The sequence below is a fragment of the Sus scrofa genome, chromosome 13, assembly GCF_000003025.6.
Source record: "Sus scrofa isolate TJ Tabasco breed Duroc chromosome 13, Sscrofa11.1, whole genome shotgun sequence".
NCBI lineage: Eukaryota > Metazoa > Chordata > Mammalia > Artiodactyla > Suidae > Sus > Sus scrofa.
Genome location: NC_010455.5, coordinates 152452442 through 152469904, shown reverse-complemented (window position 1 = coordinate 152469904; position 17463 = coordinate 152452442). Strand labels below are relative to the sequence as shown.

The window sequence follows — 17463 nt, the reverse complement described above, 5'->3', positions numbered from 1 at the left end:
CCACTCTCTCCCAACTCCTCCTTGGCAACCACAAGTCTATTTTGTATGTCTGTGAGTCTGTCCCTAATATTTTCTTGATTGAAGCCTTAGCAAGAAAAGGATAACTTTTGAGAGAAAAGAAGCCTACCCACCAGATACAGGATTACAGAAAGCATGGTGGAAGGTTAGAAGGAAGGAGCACCTTCCAGTAGTAATCCATCCCTACTTTCCGAGAGCAGCTTTCCTCCCAAATGGCGAGAGCAAGTTATTTGGAATTCCCAGATTAAGGAAGAGATACTTAACAGGAATTAATCATGTCCTATATGCATGCTTTGGTATATTTATTCCTCATAACAACCCTGGAAGTAGGAAATGTTGCACGCATTTCACATATGAGGAAACTGAGTATCAGGGAAATTAGGAAAAATATGTCAGATTCAATCTCTCTAAAATACTAAAGTACATAATATTTCCCTTGAACTGGACTATCTCACATGAGTTTGTCCAACCTTTACCATCAACACCTACCCTCTTTTTCTTTTTTCCTCACAGACTTATATCCAGATGAAATTCACTACATGTAGATTACTGATATCTGCCTCCCTTCACCCAGGTAATAAATCTATCCCTTCTTGTCACCGACAGCCCACTTAAAATTTTCAGGAAATAAAAATAAAATCCGGCTAATAAAATAAAGTCTAACCTTTTTTTTTTTCCTTTGCGCTCAGTCTAGTTTCACTTGTTCATAGGGTACCACATGCAGCGAGGCCTCGAACCCCCGACACTTCTGACCAGAGTACCTTATAAGAAACGGGGACCTCAGCTCAGCCAACCGCCCGCGGAAGCTCTGCACAGCACAACCGCTTGATTCAAGATGGCGGGCGCAGGCCTCGTGCTGAGATGCCCCGCCCCAGCGCAGCAGTCCACCTGTGAGCACTCCGCCCCTCCCCCTCTGCAGACTAGATCCCAATAAAGCCGCCAAGCCCACGGCCTGGGGGAGGGGGGACCGAGGGCTCTAGGGCAGGATCTCACACCTCTCCATTCTCTGACCAAAAAATAAAGCTTTCCTTTGCTTCTGAATTAAACTCAGTCCCTTCTGTTGGCCTAAATGACGCCAGACAGACAGACCTTTGTAGGAGACTGACTTAGGAGGAGCGGTACCAATATGAGTTGGACTTTTTTTATTAAAATCCTAATTCAAATTCTCTTTAAAGGAGTAGACAGGCCCTCTCACAGTTCACTCCAACCCAGAGAGAGAGTCATCGGAAATGTGTCCAGTTACCTGTGTCTTTAAGCACAACTCCTGCCTGCTATTTCTGGTATCTATCTATTGTTTATTGTCATGAAGAATGTATTGTAACACCGCAACCCAATCTTCTCCTACAATACAGCATTTCAATGAGCCCCACCCCTTCAGGTGACCAACTCCAATTCTAATCAGACCTTCACAAGTGTTTTTCATGGTGAAGACATGTAGGCAGGTAACAGCGTTCAGTTGTTTTGTTGTCTTTAAATATAAAAATGTCATGAAGAATGTTGTGTTAAAAACCTTAATACTGGAGTTCCCGTTGTGGCGCAGTGGTTAACGAATCCGACTAGGAACCATGAGGTTGTGGGTTTTATCTCTGGCCTTGCTCAGTGGGTTAAGGATCCGGCATTGCCGTGAGCTGTGGTGTGGGTCGCAGACACGGCTTGGATCCCGCTGTTGCTGTGGCCCTGGTGTAGGCCAGTGGCTACAGTTCCAATTTGACCCCTAGCCTGGGAAACTCCACATGCCACGGGAGCGGCCCAAGAAATGGCAAAAAAGACCAAGAAAAAAAACGTTAATACTTATTTTTGTTACCATGTAGTAACACTTACTGAGCCCTTATGTGTTGGAAACTGCTCTAATTTATAAGAATAAACCCATTTAATATTTCATCAAAACTCTATAAAGGTAGATGCTATTTTCATCCACATTTGTTCAAATAATAAAAGGAAGTAAGATTTATGGATTAACTTGTCTAAGGGCACAAAATAAGTAACTATCAGAGCTGACCTTTGGCCTCGGGAAGACTGGCTTCAAATGCCTTGCCTTTCATCCTGATCTTGCTAAGTGCACTCCAGGTGAGCAACCACTGATCACACCTGAGGCCTTTCCAAACTCAATCTCACTCTTCTAAAGTCACTTTCTGAGTATTTTTTTTTTATTGGACAATAACATAGTGTTGTATTAGTTTCAGGTGTACAGGAAAATGAATCAGCCATGCATATACATGTATATCCATTCTTTTTCAGATTCTTTCCCCATATAGACTATCACAGAGTATTAAATAGATTTCCCCATGCTATACAGTAGATCTTTGTTACCCATCAATTTTGTATATAGTAGTGTATATGGAAGCTTTCTGAGTATGTTTATTTTTTATTTTATTTTTATTAGAGTATAGTGGATTTATAGTGGTGTGTCAATTTCTGCTGAACAGCATAGTGACCCAGTCATCTTATATGTATAAGATGTATACATATATATGTATATGTGTGTGTGTGTATATATATATATATTATTTTTTTTATATTATCTTCTCTCATTGTCTATCCCAAGAGACTGGGTATAGCTCCCTGTGCTTCTAGCTGTTAGGACTTCATTACTTATTTTCTGAGCCCTTTCTTTTTTCTTCTTTTCTTCTTTTTTCATTCTGAGTACTTTTAAAGGATGCTATTAGATCTGCCCCAAGCAGCTACCCAAATCATTTGAATGCAAGTATTTAAAGGTACAGTATAAGCTTCAAAGTACTTAAGATAATCACTCCAGAAGAAAATATAGTATATCCAACCTCAGCAGACATTCTACACAGAGCTGTAGCCCATGCTCTGTGGTCCAAGAAACATTTCCTCTTTGGAATCTTTATGACTCCACAGTTCCTTGTACTCAGCTCCACTAAGGACAGAGGGCAGACTTTGAAATTTACCTCTTTTCTATCTCCATACACTAACCTGGCAATGTCAGATACAAAGTGTTGGTTCAGTGAACATACAATGCCATTACTTTCAGGGGTTTACATTAAAGTATTAAACATAATAACAGGCATTCTATTTCAAAATTTAATCCTAAAATATAATTTAATACACTAATGCTTCAAGGATTACAAGCAAGAGATTTCTGAAATCTTGCTAAAATTTCCAGTCTTTAATAGTGAAAACAACTCACATTCCAGATTTTCAATTCAAATGTTTTACTGTGAATTTTAAAAGAGAAAGGCAAAGTATTTCTATTATAGCTTGAATTCTATGAATTTGGAAAATATGTGAGGGTTTTTTTTTTTAACCTGTATTTTTAATTAGGTTAAATTCCTAAAATTTATTTGAATTTACAAAATATATATATTTTTAACCAATGAATATTTGATTATAAGTTAAGCCTAGTAAATTTTTCTAATGATATTTTAATTTTTTTTCTCCTTAAAAGTCAGGTCAATTTTCAATGACATCTTTCTGGGAAAATCCTGCTGAAGGATCCAGGCAATGAGTGCTATAAACAAAATGAACTCCCTCTGTACTTTGGCCAACCTTTCCCATGATTTCTTACAACCTTTCAAAGATCTCAGACATCAAGATTAGATCAGAAAGAATTAACACACATACATAGAGCTACCGTATCAGAAACTATCACTGTTGTTTAAGTGGATACCTTATTCAAAAAAGCTGAATAATTTCTTGCTTCTAGTTTCTGGCATCCAATGTAAAATTAGACTTCTCACAATACTGTGTCTCAAGGCTGTCTTTTGATTCCTCAGCTCCATTAGCTTTGCAGGTAGAGGGTTGATTTTTTTCCCTTTACTCTTGAGAAGAGTTGTAGTTTTAAGCAATACCAAAGCAATTCAAGAAGAAGTGGGAACAATTTTAAAATTAATGGACTGAGATTCACCAAAACAGGTGGCTTCTTATCTTGGCCTGTTGTTACCAAGCTGTGTGACTTTCAACTGTGTTGCAGGACTCGCTTCCCCATAAACAGAGAGGGCTCTAGTATTTATTTATTCCTCATAGATCTTTATTGTGCACTGGCCATTTGCCAGACATTATGCTAAACTCTCAAGATGATGCCAAAAGCCTTTTTTTGTTTGGTTTGTTTGTTTGTTTGTTTGTTTGTTTTGCTTTTTAGGGCTGCACCCACAGCATGTGGAGGTTCCCAGGCTAGGGGTCCAATCAGAGCTGTAGCTGCCGGCCTACACCACAGCCACAGCAACGCAGGATCTGAGATATGTCTATGACCTACCCCACAGCTCAGGGCAGTGACAGATCCTTAACCCACTGAGCAAGGCCAGAGATCAAACCTGCATCCTCATGGATGCTAGTCAGATTCATTAACCTCTGAGCCACAACGGGAACTCTGATGCCAAAAGCCTTTAGTTTGCTAACCAATAAAAATAACTTATTCTTTTGGGAACTGAATTAGAAGTTATTCAATTGGGATAGATGTTATATTCAAAGGCCCAGAAACTCCTATCAATCACCCATTCTTTCCAATACATTCCCAAAGGAATAACACATACAGGAGTAACAAATAAGAATTGGAGTTCCCATCGTGGCTCAGTGGTTAGCGAATCCGACTAGGAACCATGAGGTTGCAGGTTCCATCCCTGGCCTTGGTCAATGGGTTAAGGATCTGGTGTTGCTGTGAGCTGTGGTGTAGGTTGCAGACGCAGCTCAGATCTCGCGTTGCTGTGAGCTGTGGTGTAGGTTGCAGACACAGCTCAGATCCCACGTTGCTGTGGCTCTGGCATAGGCCAGTGGCTACAGCTCCGATTCAACCCCTAGCCTGGGAACCTCCATATGCCACAGGAGCGGCCCAAGAAATGGCAAAAAGACAAAAAAAAAAGAAAAAAAAAAAAAAGAATCAATGTATAGGGTTTTTTTTAAATAAATCAGAAATGCTAAGAACTAAATTTTTTAATAATTTACTATATGCCAGGACTCATTCTAAGTATTTTGTATGCAATAACTTACATGATCCTCAAAGCAAACCTCTAAAAAAGATTCTATTCTTATCTCCATCTTTCATGAGAGAAAACTAAGTCTAAGAGAGTCAAAGAGAAACTGACTCAAACAGCTAATAGGTGTCAAACCTCAGATTTGAACCCAGGATTTGAATCCAGAACCTTTGTTCTAAGCATTCCCCTATACCTCCTCCTGTAACAAGATAAGAGCCCAATAATTCAAACCAGAATTTCCTTGTAAGAGCATAACTACACAGCTTGCGTTTGATGTACACCCTATGAAACTAAATTTGTGTCTAAGTAGGAGATAACACTTTTGCAATTGACCCTCCTACCCCCAAGCAAATACCACTGTCTTCAGGGTTGCCTAAAGTAATAGGATAGTCTGCTGTACCTGTTACAACCACTAACAACAGTGCTGTCAGCCTCCTCCAGGTCTCTTGGGAAGGAACTCTCAGGCCATTGAAGCAGCAAGGTCCCTATTCTCTACTATCAGCCTGAAAAACACACTGCCTAGAAAGATGACAAACAGAATCCTCTGCTCTGATCCTAGGTTAGGAAATCCTTTCCTTTCTTTCACATTATGTATAGAGAGGACTAAAAGCATGCCTGTATTTTGTGTATGTTTGTCAGTGTGTTCTTTGTGTAAAGCCATATTCAGATGAGAAAAAATAAACTTCTCTGAATACCCCTCCAACAACTACACAGTTTTAATTCAACTAATTGGAATCTATATGGATCTACATGCCTGTGGAGAAATGGAATCAAGAGTCAGCTGGGTTTACACCATAAGCCCTGGCTCAGTTAACTTTTCCTGTACATTCACAGAAGTGGTGAAAATAAAAGAGAGTAAAAGATGAGAAATGGCAAGAATTACTGAGTCCACCATCTGCCCAGCTATATACAACAGAATAGACCATAACTACCTGATTTTTAACACAGTAATCTGCCCGCTTGTAAAATACGATTTATTGAATAGTTTTTTCTCATGGTGGTGGATACAGGAAGAAATATTCAGAAATGGAAGCTTCCTGGTATATAGAAAAGAAGCGATCACGTCCCCACATACTATGGAAAGGATACTCTTTCTTCAAAGAGATTCCTTTCTTCATTTTCTTTTCTCTTCATAACAGAGGTTTTTGAAGATGGTTATCCCCATTTCCACATAACACAACTGTGGAAAGTACCTCCAAATACCTTATTTAAAATCATATATACCTAGTCACAGAAATTAGCACATACTCCACCCATAATTTCTAAGACTGGTCTGATATTAATTCATGTGTGCTGTGCATTTAAATTAATAGAGCTTTATAAGAACCTGTTTCAATTAAAATTCTTCTCTCATTGACACATTCAAGATAGCTAATGACAAGTGAAAGGAGTAAATCTGAATAAGTTTGTCCCTTATTTCATATTTTGGGATGTTCTTCTAGAAATTTCACTGTGGATTTGCAGTTTTTAATTGATTCAGTTAAAGGCAGATTCTTACAACAAACCAATTTGCCATGGAGGAGAATGTCCACTCATTTAGTTTTATCTTACTCTGAACTGGACCCTTGATGTCCAGATTAGCATTCACCAAATTGAACTGACCTCTGGATTTCCTCCAGATAAATTATTCTCAGTCAGCATCTTTAGTACCCTGTGTGACTCATTCAGATATATGCTAGCACCCAAGCTATCCCATCGCTGCTTTATAATTCTCTCATAGAAAAGCTTACCAGGAGTTCCCATCGTGGCGCAGTGGTTAACGAATCCGACTAGGAACCATAAGGTTGCGGATTGGTTCCCTGCCCTTGCTCAGTGGATTAAAGATCCAGTGTTGCCGTGAGCTGTGGTGTAGGTTGCAGACAAGGCTCGGATCCCGCGTTGCTGTGGCTCTGGTGTAGGCCGGTGGCTACAGTTCCAATTTGACCCCTAGCCTGGGAACCTCCATATGCCGCCGGGAATAGCCCAAGAAATAGCAAAAAAGAAAAAAAAAAAAAAAAAAAAAGACGAAAAGCTTACCGATATTTTAACCAGGTGATTTTTTTTTTTAAAGATATTCTCGATTACAAATGTGGCTACACTGACAATGGATATACAATACTGTGCTGGAAAAAGCACTTTTTTTCAACATTTAGTTGAATTAGATTTTGACTTATGTTCCAAGTCTCTGTAAAAGCATCATATTTTTCTTTATAATTTAGAAAGCATGTAACACATTTCAGAGATATTTTCTGAATGTCTCCAAAAGAAGAATACAGACAGTATTTTTTTTTTTTTTTGTCTACCACAGCACTTAGTGTTCCTGGTGAATCAAATATTTATTCAAAGGACAGGGCTAAAATCTAACATCCTTGGGAGTTCCTGTTGTGGCACAGTGGAAACAAATCCAACTAGTATCCATGAGCATGAAGGTTCCATCCCTGGTCTCGCTCGATGGGTTAAGGATCCAGGGTTGCCCTGAGCTGTGGTGTAGGTCGCATACAAGGCTCAGATCCCGTATTGCTGTGGCTGTGGCTGTGGCTGTGGCAGCTACAGCTCCAATTCAGCCCCTAGCCTGGGAACTTGTATATGCCTTGGGTAAGGCCCTAAAAAAGCAAAAAGTAAAAAAAAAAAAAATGACATCCTTGATTTCTCTATTTCCTTGATGACTCACATCCAGCTGATAAACTCTTTCTAGACAGAGAAAGACAAATATCACATGATATCCCTTCTATGTGGAATTTATCAAATGACACAAAAGAACTTACAAAACAGAAGCAAACTCACAGATTTCAAAAGCAAACTTAAGGTTACCATAGGGGAAACTGTTCATGGGAGGGTGAATCAGGAAGATGGTAATAACATACACAAAAAAAAAAAAAAAAAGGGGGGGGGGGAGTTCCCGTCATGGCGCAGTGGTTAACAAATCCGACTAGGAACCATGAGGTTGAGGGTTCAATCCCTGCCCTTGCTCAGTGGGTTAACGATCCGGTATTGCCATGAGCTGTGTTGTAGGTCACAGAGGAGGCTCGGATCCCGCGTTGCTGTGGCTCCGGCGTAGGCCGGAGGCTACAGCTCCGATTCGACCCCTAGCCTGGGAACCTCCACATGCCGCAGGAGTGGCCCAAGAAATGGCAAAAAAAAAAAAAAAACAAAAACATACACACACTTCGGTATAAAATAAATAATTAACAAGAATCTACTGTATCACACAGGGAAATCTACTCAATAGTTTGTAATAATCTAGGTGGGAAAAAAGAATGCATATATGTATAAGTGATTCACTTCGCTGTACACCTGAAACTAAAACAAAATTGTAAGTCAACTATACTCCAATAAAAATTAAAAAAAAAAACTCTGCTATATACACATGCTCACAGACATACAGACTCCCTCCCTCCCTCCCTCTGTCTCTCCTCCCCTCCTTCCTTCCCTCCCCTCTGTCTCTTTTCTCTTCTCTCTCTCTTTCTTCTCGGTCCCCATCGCAATGGTACTCACTTTCTCATCATCTTGTTCAATCATCCCCAAATCATTTATTGGCCAATTGAATACACCGTACCAATACCAAGCTTGTTATTCGGCTCACATTACTTTTTAAAAAGCAGATATCAAAGTATAGTTGTGAAAACAGATGCATAATCAAACAATTGGAAACAGCATGTTAAATACTCTAGAAATCTGGAGAAGAAAAAACTGATTTTCCTTGAGAGATTCAGATACAGATGTATGGTTTTGAAGAGTATATCAAGAAGAAGAAATAGCATGTGCAAGGCACTGAGATGCAAGGCAGACTAAGAGATACCCAAGTAGTTCAATGTCCCTGGAACAGAGATACACAAGAGTCTCTCTTGAGTGATTTTTCTGTTAGCAATATTTTCTCATCCAAACCCTTCTTCACATGACCACCATTCATTTTTCTAAAACATGTCATCTCGCATGGTACAACTGATAAAAAAAAAGCATGCATTTTATTACCTATAGCATAAGACACAAACTCTGATGCCAAGTATCCACAGCCCCTGCTTAAAACAGGACAACAGACATAGCCTTTTAGTGATGGTGGCAGTAAGCGGATTTTGAGTCAGCTCTTTTGATGATTCTAATATTCCTGTAACAAAATGTTCACATCAAACACAACACTGTAAATCAACTCTATTTCAATAAAAAAATAAAATAAAGGTCAAATATTCACATCAAAATATAAAACATTTTTATTTATTTAGTTCAACCAATCATACTTAAGTGCATGTTATGAACCAAGTACTCTTATAGATGCTTAGAATATATCAATAAGCAAAATGATCCCTGTATTGTGGAGTTTAAATCCTAGTGAAGTGAGAGAGCAATGACAAAAATAAACTAATAAGAAAGGAAATTAATATGTTATAAAATGATAAGCTTAATAAAGAAGAAGTTGAAGAGGTTAGAGAATCAAGTATGCTGGGTTTGGGAAGTGGGGTGTTTGAAATTTTTAACGTAGTTATTAGGATGGATATTGGTATGAAAGTAAGATATGAGCAAAGATTTAAAGGAGCTGAGGGATATATCAGAAGAAGGGTGTTCAGGAAAAGAACTGCCAGTTCAAAGGCTCTAAGAAAAAAAGGGCACAGCATGTTCAAGGAATAACAAGGAGAGTAGTATAGCTGAAATAGAGGAAGTTGGGAAAAAAATTAATAAAAGATGAGGATAGAGAGTATGAGGGGACAGATTATTTGGGATCCTGGTTGATATTAGAAGGATATTAGCCTTTATTCTGAGTGAAATAGGAAATGACTATAGGGTTTTGAGAAGAATGCCATGATCTGATTTACACTTTCAAGGCAACACTCTAGGTGCTGTCTTGAGAAGAAAAAAAGGGAAGAAGCAGAGAAAAAAGTTAAGTAACTTTTGACTTAATGCAAATGCAAGGTGATAGCACAAGGTGGCACAAGGTAGCATAGTGAATATTATGAGAATTGGTCCAATTCTGAATATAGATTTAAAGTAGAACTAACAGATTGTCCTAACAGATTGGATGGGGATTGCAAGAGAGAAAGAAGAATCAAGTATAACTAATTCTAAGGGGGTTTTTTTTGTTTTCATTTTCTGTTGTTGTTGTTGTTTTTGGCCTGGAAAAAGAAAATGGGAGTTGTTCATTAAATATAAGAGAAGACTGAAGGTACAGCAAATGTGGGTGTGGCTTTTTCATTAACTATAAACCATATAAACACCCTAATAAAAAAGCAAATATTTGCAGATTAGAAAAGAAAAAAGAAGAGTTCCCATTGTGGCACAGTGGTTAACGAATCCGACTAGGAACCATGAGGTTGCGGGTTCGGTCCCTGGCTTGCTCAGTGGGTTGGCGATCCGGCGTTGCCTTGAGCTGTGGTGTAGGTTGCAGACGCGGCTCCGATCCCGCGTTGCTGTGGCTCTGGCATAGGACGGTGGCTAGAGCTCCAACTCGACCCCTAGCCTGGGAACCTCCATATGCCACGGGAACGGCCCAAGAAATAGCAACAACAACAACAATAACAACAAAAAAATGACCAAAAAAAAAAAGAAAAGAAAAGAAAAAAGACCAAATGGTACCTATAAGAAGCCTACCTTAAAGAGAAAGAAAGAAAAGTAAAAGGATAGAAAAAGATTTTATACAAATACCAAATCAAAAGAAAGCAGTATTAGCTAAATTGTTATCAAACTAGATTTCAAAGCACAGGGGAATATTACCTTAGTTAAAGAAGGTCATTCTATAATGATAAATGAATTCATTCATCAATGGAACCTAAAAATCCCAAGTTTTTGTGCCATAATTATAAAACTTTAAAATGCTAAAGCAAATACTGACAGAACTATGAGAAAAAGAGACAAATCCGCAATTACAATTGGAGAATCTAATGCCCCTCTAATGATTCATAGAATAAAGAGGCTCAAAATCAATAAAGATATAGTAAACTTGAATAACGCTACCCATCAATTTGACCTAATTTACATTTACAGAACATTCCACCATTTTTCCCATAGCAGAATACACATTCTTCTCAAGTGTGTATAGTATTTTTATCAGAGTAGGCCATATTCTGGGCCATAAATTAAATCTCAATAAACTTATGAAAATTTGACTTTAAATAAGGAATGTTCTCTGATTACAATGGAATTAAATTAGAGATTAATAGCACAAAGATATCTGGAAATTTCCTAAAAACTTGGAAATTGAGTAACAGTTCTAAATGATCCATCCAAAGGTCAAAGAAGTCAAAATGAAATTAGAAGTTATTCTAGAATTCAGGAAAGCACAATCATATAAAAATTTCTAGGATGCCACTAAAGTAATATTGAGAAGGAAATTGATAGCCCTAAATGCCCAAATTAGAAAAGATCTCAAATCACTGACCTCAGCTTCCATCTAGGAATCTAGACTATATGGAGCAAATTAAATCAAAACAACAACAAAGAAAGGAAATAATAAACATCAGAGCATAAACCAATAAAATAGAAAACAGAAAAACAAAAGAGAGTGCAAATGAAATAACTGATTCTTTAAGATCAATAAAATTAACAGACCTCTACTTATACTGATCAAGGAAAAGAGAAAAAATACAAATTATCAATATCAGGAATGACTGAAGTAACAAAATACAAATTTTACCCTTATAAACATAATATAGGAATATTATTAAAAATTTTATGCTAATGCAATCATCAACTTGGATTGAATGAAAGTTCATCTAAAGACTAAGTGTCACTTAAGAAGAAATATTCTGAATAGTCCTATATCTATTAAAGAAATTGAATTTGTTGTTGAAAAACCTTCCTTCAAAGAATATTACAGGACCAGATGGCCTCTTTAATGAATTCTACCAAATATTTAAGAAAGAAACAATACCACTTTATATGGATATTCCAGAAAATTGAAGGACAGGCAACACTTCCAAACTCATTCTATGGGGCCAGCCTTATATTGATACTAAAACAAAGACATTATCAGAGAAGAAAATGACAAACAAACACTTCTCATAAAAACAGTCATGATGATTCTTAAAATAATTTTGGTTATTTAAATTCAAATATGTATATATTTGGTATATACATATATGGTATTCAAATATATATATATTTTGGTAAGTTAGTCATATATATATATATAGTAATATCATAACCAAAAGAGATTTATCACAAGATTTCAAGGTTGAAAGTTCCCAATGTGGCACAACAAGATCACCAGCACCTCTGGAATGCTAGAATTCATGTTCGATCCCAGACCCAGCATAGCAGGTTAAGGATCCAATGTTGCTGCAGCTGTGGAATAGGTTGCAACTGTGGCTCTGATCTAGTCTCTGGCCCAGGAAATCCATACGATGTAGGGATGCAAAAAAAAAAAAAAAAAATGCAAGAATGATTTAATTATTCTAAAGTCAATGTAGGGAGTTCCCTTCAGGGCTCAGCAGTTAAGAAACCCAACTAGGATCCATGAGTATATGCATTCAATCCTTGGCCTCACTCAGTGGGTTAATGATCAAGTGTTGCAGTGGCTGTGGTGTAGGCCAGCAGCTATAGCTCCAATTCAACCCCTAGCCTGGGAACTTCCATATACTGTGGGTATGGCCCTAAAAAAAAATAAAAAATAAAGTCAATGTAATTCACCACAGAAACAAACTAAAATGGAAAAAAAAAGACATGATCTCAATAGATAATAAAGAAACCATGTGACAAAATATAACAAGAGAATTTTCTTGACTTCATAAAAGAGCATTTACAAAATATCTATAACTAACAACATATTAAATAGCGAAAGGCAGCTTGCTTTACTCCTAAGATCAGGAGTAAGATGAGGATATCTGCACCCATCTCTTTTGCTCAACATTACACTAGAGGTTCTATCCAGAACAATACTTCAAGAAAATTAAATAAAATGCATCTGCATTTCATTTAAAAAAGAAGTAACTATGATTATTCACAGATGACATGATGTTCTTGAAAATTCAGATGGAATCTTTTTTTTTTTTTTTTTTTGCTTTTTTTTATAGCCGCTCCTGCGGCATACAGGGGTTTCCAGGCTAAGGGTTGAATCAGAGCTGCAACTGCTGGCCTACACCACAGCCACAGCAACAAGGGATCCAAGCCACATGTGTGACCTACACCACAGCTCAAGGCAATGCTGGACCTTAATCCAGTGAGCAAGGCCAGAGATAGAACCCACATCCTCATGGATATTAGTCTGGTTTGTCACCCACTAAGCCACAATAAGAACTCCCTCAAATGGAATCTTAGGAAAAATAAATAAATAAAAACACTAAAACTAATAAGTAAGTTTAGCAAGGTGACAGGGTTCAAGAACAATATGCAAAAAAAAAAAAAAATCCTTAGGAGATGGGATTAAGATGGCAGAATACAAGGACTGGAGCTCAACTTCTCTCCTAAAAACAACAAAATTTACAACTAAATGCTGAGCAATCTTCAACCAAATGGACTGGAAACATTCAAAAAGATATCCTATTCCAGAAGACAAAGAGGAAGCCACATCAAGAGGTAGGAGGGGCAACTACACAATATAAGCAATCCCATACCACCTGAGTGGAAAGCCCCACAGTCTGGAAAGTAACTGCTTCAGAGACTCACCTACAGGAGTGAGAGTTCTGAGCCCCACATCAAACTCCCACATGTGGGAATCTGGCACTGGGATAAAGAGCCCCTGGAGCGTCTGGCATTGAAGGCCAGTGGGGCTTGTGCACAGGAGATCCACAGGACTGGGGGAAATAGAGACCGACCCCATTCTTAAAAGGTACACACAGTCATTGACATGAACTGGGTCCCAGGACAAAGCAAGGTCTCCACAGGAATCTGGGTCAGTCTTGGAGGACCTGCTGGGAAAAGACGGGTGAATGTGGCTTGTTTTGGGGGAAGGACATTGGCAGCAAAACTCTCTGGAATATTCAGCAGCATGCCCTTCTCTGGAGGTAGCCATTTTGGGAAAATCTGGTCCCACCCATCAGTGCTGAAAAGCGCCAAGGCAAACAACAATCTGGGTGGGATCACAGCCGGCCCCTCAGTAAACAGGCTACCTAAAGACCCCCCTCCCCCAGGCACTCACCCGCCTCTAATCCCATCCAGAGGGATAGGAATCAGCTCCACCTACCAGGGGGCAGGCATCAGCCCCTCCCATCAGGAAGCCTACAGCAAGCCTCTGTACCAATTTCAGCCATAAGGGGACAGGCACCACAAGTAAGAGAGGCTACAACTCTACCATCTATAAAAATGTCACGACACCAAAAACCTATACAAATGAAAAGACAGAGAACTAGAACTCAGAGGAGGGAGAAAGAAAAAAAGCCCAGAAAAACAGCTAAGTGATCAGGAGATTGTCAGCCTCCAGGAAAAAGACTTTAGATTGCTAATGCTAAAGATGATGCAGGACATTGGAAATAAACTGGAGGCAAAGATGGATAACTTAGAGGAAACACTGAGCAAAGAGATACAAGATAAAAAACTTAAACAAGAAGAGATGCAAAATACAATAACTGAAATAAAAAATTCACCAGAAGTGGCTAACAGCAGAGTATGGGAAGCAGAAGAACGAATAAGCAGGGTGGAAGAGAGACTAGTGGAAATTACGGATGTGGAACAGAAAAGAGAAAAAAGATTGAAAACAAATGAGAGTTTCAGAGAACTCTGGGACAACGTTAAATGCACCAACATCCATATTATAGGGGTGCCAGAAGGAGAAGAGAGAGAGAAGGAGACGGAGAAAATATTCCAAAAGATAATAGCCAAAAACTTCCCTAGCACAGGAAAGGAAGCCCTCACTCAAATCCAGGAAGTGCATTGAGTACCATATAAAATAAACCCAAGGAGGAATACCCTGAGACACATATTAATTCAACTGACCAAAATTAAAGGCAAAGAGAAAATCTTGAAAGCAGCTAGGGAAAAGAAACAAATAACATACAAGGGAACCCCAATAAGGTTTTTGGCAGATTTTTCAGCAGAAACTCTGCAGGCCAGAAGGGAGTGGCATGGTATACTTAACATGATGAAAGGAAAAGACCTCCAACCAAGATTACTTTACCCAGCCAGGCTCTCATTCAGATTTGAAGGAGAAAGCAAAAGTTTCACAGAGAAGCAGAAGCTAAGAGAATTCAGCAACACTAGACCAGCTTTACAACAAATACTAAAGGCACTTCTCTAGGCAGAAAAGAAAAGGTCGCAACAGGAAACAAAAATACCACAACTGACAAGGCTCACCAGTAAAGGTATATATACAGTAAAGATATGAAATCATCCACACACAATTATGCCACCAAACTCAGAAATCATGAGAAGAGGTGGGTACAAATGCAGGACACTGGAGATGCACTTGCAATTAACAGACCAACAACTGAAAACAATCCCATATATATATACATATATATGTATATGTATATATACATATATATCTCAAAACTTCAGAATAACTGCAAACCAGAAATCCACAATTGACACACAAACAAATAAGAAAAGTCAACTCAAATACAACACTAAAGATAGTTATCAAACCCAAAGAGGGAGAATAAAGAAGAAGGGAAGAAAAAACAGCAAGAAAAACAAATCCAAAGCAATTAATAACATGGCAACAAGAACATACATATCAGTAATTACCTTAAATGTTAATGGACTAAACGCCCCAACCAAAAGACATAGACTGGCTGAATGGATACACAAACAAGATCCATATATATGCTGTCTTCATGAGACCCACTTCACTTCTAGGGACACATACAAATGGAAAGTGAGAGGATGGAAGAAATATTCCATGCTAATGGCAATCAAAAGAAAGCTGGAGTAGCAATACTCATAAAACAGACTTTAAAATGAAGACTATTTTAACGGACAAGGAAGGTCACTGCCTAATGATCAAAGGATCAATCCAAGAAGAAGATATAACAATTTGAAATATCTATGCAGCCAACATAGGTTCACCACAATATATGAGGCAACTGCTAACAACCTTAAAAGGACAAATTGACAGTAACACAGTCATAGTGTGGGACTTTAACACCCCACTTACAGCAATGGACAGATCATCCAGACAGAAAATCCATAGGGAAACACAGGCCCTGAATGAAGCATTAGACCAGATGGACTTAATAGATATTTACAGGACATTCCATCCAAAAGCAACAGAATACACATTCTTCTCAAGTGCACAGGGAACATTCTCTAAGATTTGTAGCACACCTTGGGCTACAAATCCAACCTCAGTAACTTTAAGAAAATTGAAATCATATCAAGCATCTTTTCCAACAACAACACTACCTGACTGGAAATCAACAACAAGAAAAAAAATCTGCAAAAAACACAAATACGTGGAGACTCAACAATATGCTACTAAACAACCAATGGATCACTGAAGAAATCAAAGAGGAAATTAAAAAATACCTAGAAGCAAATAACAACAAAGATGCAACACTCCAAAACCTATGGGATGCAGCAAAAGCTGTTCAAAGAGGAAAGTTTATAGCAATACAAGCCCACCTCAGGAAACAGGAAAAAGCTCAAATAACAAGCTAACATTACATCAAAAGCAGCTTGAGTGAGAACAGACAAGACCTAAAGTTAGTAGAAGAAATGAAATCATAAAGATCAGAGCAGAAATCAGTGAAATAGAAACGAAGAAAACCATAGAAAAAAATCAATGAAACAAAAAGCTGGTTCTTTGAGAAGATCAACAAAATTGATCAACTCTTAGCCAGACTTATCAAGAAAAAAAGAGAGAAGACTCAAATCAATAAAATTAGAAATGAAAAAGGAGAAGTAACAACGGACATCACAGAAATACAGAGGATCATAAGAGACTACTATATGCAACTATATGCCAATAAAATGGAAAACCTAGAAGAAATGGACAAATTCTTAGAAAAGTACAGTCTTCCAAGACCAAACCAAGGTGAAATAGAAAAGATGAACAGATCTATCACAGGAACAGAAATTGAAACTGTGATTAAAAAACTTCCAACAAACAAAAGTCCAGGACCAGATGGCTTCATAGGTGAATTCTATCAAACATTTAGAGAAGAGCTAACACCTATCCTTCTGAAACTATTCCAAAAAATTGGAGAGGAAGGGATACTCCCAGGCTTATTCTATGTGGCCACCATCACCCCTGACACCAAGACCAGACAAAGATACCACACAAAAAGAAAACTACAGGCTAATTTCACTGATGAACATGGACGCAAAAATCCTCAACAAAATACTAGCACACCACATCCAACAATACATTAAAAGGGTTGTCCATCATGATCAAGTGGGATTTATCCCAAGGATGCAAGGGTTCTTCAATATCCACAAATCAATCAGTGTGATACACCACATTAACAAACTGAAGAATAAAAACCATACGATCCTCTCAACAGATGCAGAAAAAGCCTCTGACAAAATCCTACACCCATTTCTGATAAAAACCCTTCAGAAAGTGGGCATAGAGGGACCCTACCTCAACATCATAAAGGCCGTATATGACAAGCCCACAGCTCACATCATTCTCAATGGTGAAAAGCTGAAAGAATTTCCTCTGAGATCAGGA

At 38.2% G+C, this 17463-nt stretch overlaps 1 long non-coding RNA gene across 1 annotated transcript in view; it reads right to left on the bottom strand.

The window, feature by feature from the left end:
• Positions 1–1599, bottom strand: part of LOC102158095 — a 64078-nt gene extending 62479 nt beyond the window's left edge. Inside the window, exon 1 of the long non-coding RNA XR_307184.2 lies at positions 683–1599. This is a non-coding gene — a long non-coding RNA (uncharacterized LOC102158095). The remainder of the gene's footprint in view (positions 1–682) is intronic.